This window comes from Gavialis gangeticus, unplaced genomic scaffold (assembly GCF_001723915.1).
Source record: "Gavialis gangeticus isolate Ggan-Ray unplaced genomic scaffold, GavGan_comp1, whole genome shotgun sequence".
Classification (NCBI taxonomy): Eukaryota; Metazoa; Chordata; order Crocodylia; family Gavialidae; genus Gavialis; species Gavialis gangeticus.
In genome coordinates, this window is record NW_017729032.1 from 250,861,076 (window position 1) to 250,868,575 (window position 7,500).

Here is a 7,500-nt window from a genome sequence, read left to right on the forward strand (position 1 = left end):
CGCCGCCTGCCTCCCTCTGAGAGAGGCGGGCTGGGCCCCGGGAACGCCCTGGCAGCAGCCCGGGCAGGGCTGGCCCCTCCTCAGCCGCTCAGCTCGGGAGAGGGGAGACGGGCGCGCGCGTGTGTGTGCGTGTGTGCGAGGAGGCGAAGGGAAGAGCTTCCCCGCCTGGAAGCGGCTGGCAGCCCGTAGGTCAAATGCAGCCTGTTCAGCACTAGAGGGGGTTAGTTGACAAGACAAAAAAAAACATCCCCTCCGCTTGGCTCAACGGCGTGGTGGCGGCTTCAGCGAGAGAGGGGAGACAGGGGCGCTTGGAAACTTGACTTGGCTTCTTTAAGCCACCCTGGGAGCATCCCCGGCAGCTTTGTTGTGATGAAAAGGGGGCCAACCTATCTCCTTAGAAGCCCAGAGGTCTGGGCTCCCTTTTCTCCATGCTCAAGGTCTCCTTAGAAGTCCTCTAAGGAGAAGTATTTCATTTGACCCGTTGTTACAGAAGCCCTCTGATGCCCTCTTTAAGGAGATAGCCTGGTCTCCTTTCTACGATGCTGTGACCCCATCACTGATTGCACTTAGCCTGGCCCTCTTTTTGTCCCATGTGTGAACAGTGATGGGGTTGCAGCATCATAAAAAGGTGGCCAGACTATATCTCCTTAGAAGTCCAGGGATCTTGAGATAGCCTGATCCTCTTTTTGTCCCATCTCAAGATCTCTGGGCTTCTAAGGAAATAGTCCGGTCCCCTTTTTACCATGCTGTGACCCCATCGCTGATTGCACTTGGGACGAAAAAAGGACCAGGCTAAGTGTAATCAGTGATGGGGTCACAGCATTGTAAAAAGGGGACCAGAGAGGGCTTCGAAGGGCTTCTCTAACAACAGGTCAAATGAAATACTTCTCCTTAGAGGGCTTCTAAGGAGACCTTGAGATAATCTAGTCCCCTTTACACACTGCTGCGACCCCATCGCTGATTGCACTTGGGATGAAAAGAGGGCCAGGCTATCTCCTTAGAAGAGGGCTTCAAAGGGTAACAACAGGTCAAACAAAATACTTCTAATGAGACCTTGAGATAGTACAGAGAAAAGGGGACTGGACTATGACCCCATCACTGATAGCCTGGTCCTCTTTTCACCACAAGTGTGACCTCAAGGTCTCCTTAGATGCCCTCTAAGGAGAAGTATTTCGTTTGACCTGTTATTGGGGAAGTCCTCTAAGTACAGAAGTATTTTGTTTGGCCTGTTGTGTTTTTTCATTGTAAAACAATCAAAATATTAACATTAAAATGTATGTCCTTCTATCCCATCTGCAATGACAAGACACAGGTTATTCCTCTAAATAAGCTACCACACACATGCAGTGTGTTAGCATATATGCCCTTTTCTAAGGAGATCTTGAGATCATCTGGTCCCCTTTTCATCACAAATGCGAGGCTTGGGGAAGGGGAAGAGGAAGAATGTGTGTGCTAGGGGGTGGTATTGTCACCCTGAGCGAGGGGGTCCTAGCAGCATGGAAAAATGTGTTGTCTTTGGTTGCCCCTCTTCTAAGGAGATCTTGAGAGAGTCTTGGTCCCCTTTTTTCAACACGACTGTGATGCTTTAGGCAAAGAAGAAGAATGTATGGGCTAGAAGAGGATAACTTTTGTCACCAAAATCAGTAATGGGGTCCTAGCAGTATGGAAAAATATGCTGCCTTGGTGGCCCCTCTTCTAAGGAGATCTTGAGATAGACTAGACTTGGTCCCTTCTTCAGCATGACCACAATGCTTTAGGCATAGTAGAAGGGAGGAGAACTTGTGTATTAGAGGAGGGTGATTATTGTCATCAGAATCAGTGGTGGGGTCATGGCACCGTGAAAAGTGGCAGGTGACTACTAGCAAGCATGAAACAAAATGAAAGGGAAAAACATTAGGGGGAAAATAATTATGGGGAGAGGAAAGATACCAAGCCTTTTAAAAGAATGTGCAGTCACTTTTATAGTGTCTGTCAAACAAGAGTTACTCCACGAATGTCTAGAAATGCAGAGAATTTCCTGAAAATCTGTATTTTTAACTTGGTTGCCTAAAAACATGTTTCTACATTAAAAAGCTGCCCACTTCCCATAAGTGCTCATTACCTGGAGGCCCCTATGAAGTTAGTGGCAGGTAGAGGTTCATTGTGCAGGCAATTCAACTGATTTTTCTAAACTCACTTTGGCACTTCTGTATTCTATAGAAAAGTACCAGTTTTGTAATGTAAGAATATTGAAAGAATTCAGGTTAGGTTCAGCACAGGTAAGCTTTCCTTGTAAAACAAGTAATCTCTTATTAACTAAACACATTTTTAGCCAATACTTTTCAGAAAAAATATGACCATGTTAATCTTTCATGTCAATAGCTTAGGTAACTGCCTACTTTGAAGCAAAAACAATTTTAAAAAAAAGTTTCCTGAAAGTTTGGAGGAAGAACCTAATATTTTTAAACAATTGGATAATCAGTCTTTTGTTTCAGCTTTATGTTGGAAGTATGAAGAGAAAGTTCATCTCTTTTTAGAATGTCATCGGCCATATGGAACCCATGATTAAGTTGTCTCTCTAATCAGGTTCCTAACATTGATTTTAAATAATGATTTTAAATAATGGAAATCATTATATTTAAAAAAAACAACAACAGTAGCATAGAATAAATTTTAATTTCTTTGGAAGCATTCACATTTTCCAGGTTTTGGGGGGGGGGTTTGCTTATTGCCTCCCACCCAAATGATCAGAGGGAAGGTAGTGCAGCATTCAGTGCAAAATAGTGCTTCCAAGTTAAAGTATGTTAGTTAGGCCTTCTGTATAAACAGAAGTATTTTGTTTGACTTGTTGTATTTTTTCCTTGTAAAACAAAGTATCAAAATTAAAATGTACATTCTGTCACATCTGCAATGACAATATACAGATTATCCCTCTCAAAAAACCACCACATGCATGTGGTGTTTAAGCATATATGCACACAAAGGAAATAAATACTGCTTATATGTTTTTCTTATAAGGGGCCACATGTCTTCTTTAAAAGGAGGTCGCCTATATATTAATTATCTTTTCATGCCCAGGGAAAAGAAAAACATTTTTTGAAAGCATTTAAAATCTGGTGTACATCTTGTCTTTTGTATGTCATGTCAGGTAATAGTTGAATAATATAAAAAAGAGACTGCAAAAGATATGACTATGTAACAGCAAATTTTAAAAATATTTTCTCCAACATGCAAAATACAACCTGACCTCCAGGTAACCTTGAACTTCATAACCTACAGGGAACAGTTATATAACAGAAAATGGCTCAAAAGTGTTTGGTAGCAAGTGTCCATTAACTAACACTTAACTATATGTTGCATTTCTGGGGGACTATTAGCATGCTACATGCAAGTCACATGAATGCTAAATGAAATTTCCATAACCATTTATGTTATGAAATTCAAATGACCTTTAGGTCATATACTTTAAGTTTTCAGTTAAAAAAAAATGTATTTACTTAAATGCAAATGCAGTAAGTGTAAGAAGATAGAAAATACAAGGACACTCAACGGAACTTATAATTTGTCTACTCAGTTTTGTGGAATAAAGTCAGGTACCATTTAAAACAGTATGCATCATTTTAATTACTCCCAGTCTATTTTGTCTGAAACATTTCTGTCAGTAAGCTTCATGAATAGAAGCAAAGCACGGACGGGAATAGGGAGCTTTGGCATTACCTCAAAATTCAGTTCTTGGATAGTATATATTAGAATTGAAGGAAGTGGGGTTCCCTTCCCTTTAAACCAGGAATGAATTAAGTCCACCTCAATAACAGAAAAATGACTATATAGTTTTCTCTGCAAAACTGAATCATGAGTAATTTTTCTGATCTGAATTTTAAAATGAATTGTGTTACCAAATTAATAGGTTAATCAGCTTAAGTAAAAAATGGTATGATTACATTTTTAATTACAGTAAACTGAAGATGTATACTGCTGTATTTCATTATTTTCTCCTCCTCTTTAAATTTTCAGAAATACAATGCTAATATATTCATATTGTTTATTGGTATAGAGAAGTGGCATTTTCAGAAATTATGTCTTAAGAAAACTGCAGAAGAGGCAGCTTAGTTTGCCTGAGCTCACCAGAAACCCAGCAATTTTTTAAAGATCTGAAAATAGCAGAACCTTTCCCGTAATGCCCTATAGTTCAGAATACTGTTTCTTCTTATGATCCATCACTCACAGCTGTAATATCTAGTATGATCAAATTCTAAAATACTTCACTACAAGTTAAGGATTTAAGACTAGATCTGAAATAGTCCTAACAAAACTAATGAAATGCACTTCAGGAGTTGATAAAATTTCTCAATTTAAAATATTTTGATAGTTGTGACAAAAAATGCATTAAGGCTAAAAACTAATAACAAGCTAAATTACAGTAGGTGAACTCAAGTAGAATTGAAATATGGCTTTAAGAAATCAAGATGTTATTTAAAGTTTAAGCATTTGCTTTCTTAATGAATGAAATATGTGGTTTTGATAATCTAGTCAGCAATTAGGCTTGAACAAAAAATATCACAGATTCATGACTAAACTATCATTTTTCCCTATCAAAATCACATTTTATTTTAGTTCTGTTTCATTGTATATAGACAGAATTGTTGATGCAATACGAAGTGCTATTAGTTCAATGCAGTCCTAATTTATAAGTAAATTTAATAGGCTGCCAGTAGTTCACTGCTGATCACTTTGCCTATTACTACTTCAATGTATATGTTGCTACTATATATATCAATTCATGAGAAGTACTTTTGTTCATTTTTTGCAGATTTTGAACATCTTCTAAGTTTACAACCCCCCCCCAACTAAACAAGTATCGTAGTATATATGGTCAGAAGGAACCTAAACAGATCATCAGGTCTGGGATACAGAACTCTAGAAAAAACTGAAAATAGAAAGTACTTTAGCCATGCCTATCCTACTGAGGGCAGAAGGCTGACAAGAAAAGCCCAGTATGTGTTAGAGAAACAATGATTGATTCAACTGCTTTTTTTTTTTTTCTTTTTTCAAGTCACCAGATATAAAGCTGGATACAGATTCGAAGCTTGGACAGGATAATCAAACTGGGACACTACAAAAATAGCAGCTCTAAAGATGTAATCACCAAAAAATTCAGAACAGTGAAAATGAATAGTTTGTTTTATAAAACAATTATTGTACATAGAATAACTTAGAAGTTGTTTGCCAAGTCATGCCTGTCAATGACTTAAACTATGTAGCTAGATTACTTTTCTCTTTTCAACTGACTTGCATATAATGTATGCTTATTTGGAACACAATAATTCTAATGCTGTACACTGTATTAGAAGAGGATGTTGGATTAAGTGACAATGAGTCAGTTAAACTGAACAATTTTTAGGAGCAATTACTGGCAAAATATAAAGTATGGTAACTTCAAGATAAAGGATATATGCCTAAAAATATACATTCTGCAGGAGTGCATGAGGAAATGATAGCATTGCCTAGGTGATATATCTAAACTGATGAGCTGCGTAGTCAAGTGTATTGGTTATGGAATATGGAAGCCTGCTAAACAGCATAAGGAGGGTGTTCCCAGCAGAGAAGGCAACATGGATTTGTCAAAGATGAGTAGAAAAGGAAATGAGGGAGTATTTAGATAAAAGGGGGCAAGGATTTCAGTCACAGTTAGGACAAGAGAGCCAGAAGTGTCAGTCCAGTTTTTGGTGAAATGAAAGTAAGAAGAGATCGGATGATGAGAAGTAGGTGCGTGGATCATTTAAGATGAAATGGAAAAAAGTGAGCCAGAGTATGAAGCTTGAGAGAGAAAAGGGACGGGCCTTCTATCAAGGCCTCGTTCAACTCTCAGGGTAAATAAGGCTCGAGTTTGATAGGAAATTGAATTGGTCTCTAAGTACCAAAATAAGCTGCTTCAGGCATGACCTTAAAGCTTTGGAAAAGACAGTGAATAGACTATCCAGTTTGAGAATGGGTTAAATTCTATCCCCTTTACAGAAACAATCCAACCAAATTCAAGAAGTTAATGTAAGAATATGGGATTCTGTTTTCTCCCAGTAGGTTTAAGTATTATATCATATAGACTTGTGTATCACCTTTACTGCATGTGTTTCCTACCTTATTTTATAACAGTGCTTTAATCTAAACAGGGAGCATTTAAATTGCTAGTAAAACATTTCAAATTTAAACTATGTCCACAGCTAGATTTATAATGCATTTTATGTTTTGGTGTACATCTAACTTAGATCCTCAACTTTAAACCACCAAGTCCAAAAATGCTTGCTAAAATACTCATTACTAAAATATTCATTGTCTAATTATGCACATATACTGTTTTATATCAAGTCTAGTTATTGTGATTACATTTCATATGTAGTCTGGGCTCTCTCTCCTGGAAAAAAGATAAGCATTTGGGGAAAAACCAACACTATAACAAGCAATATCCACAAGAGCATAAAACACTGAAAACAACAAGGAAGATGAGATATTTGGTGTGACCTCATAGAAATGACAATCCAAAGTTTTCTTCCCAGAACAGTGTTAGCTCAAGACGAATTGACATTATCTCTAAATTATTCTACTTGGGTTTTACAATACCTTACAAAAACTGAGAAAATGTGCTTTGTTAATACGTTTTGCTTCTGAAATCAAACCCTATGGCTTCTTACTGTTTGTCTTGAACTAATACTATATCTACTTAAAGATTCAAATCTTTCTGATCATTTTTTCCTCTCAGTGCTGCTGCCTTGTAGATGAAAATGAGAACACACTGAGGTTGTAAACCGTGCCACAGTACAAACAGCAAGAAATGCAAACAGCTAGACTTATTATAAAGACATATTTTTTTGCCCTTATCCAACTAAAGCTTAATGCAGAAATTGCTTCAGGCACAGGAGCAGACATGTTTATCATTACTGCAGATGAATGTTCTGTTTGAACAATAACTCTACCTCTATTCATGCCTGCATTATCTTACTAGCTGGTGTGATGTGACGTACACAGTTCTAAACACCATGTTGAGCTGGTCCATGGTAAAAGCAGCAGTTGTTTCCATGGGAAACTATAGTAAGGTGATGCACTAACTCAATCACTTGCCAGGGTTGTGAGTGGCAGTTTTCAGACTGGCTGATGATACAGGATACTGTAGACAAAGACCACATTTGTCCACATTTTAATTATGGCAATGGTCTTCCAGTTTAGCAGACTCATTCAATCCGTGTCCTATGCGAAATCCTTTAACAGCAATTAAGGTTTAAAAGGTGACATCAGCAAACAAAATATTTCAAGCCTGGTAATGCATGTGTGGAGCAGCCACCCTGTTACTGTTCAGTCATTCCAACAGATTACTATCTCCCAGTCAGTCTTAACCTTAAACCTTAAATCTTGTGAAACTTGTTTTCATAAGGTTGAAGCAAGGTTTCTGTTAACTATGAAGGAAGTCACATCTCTTCAAGGAGTTCCGATTCCAAAATCCCTTTACAAGCTGCAAGATAACCAAAAAAA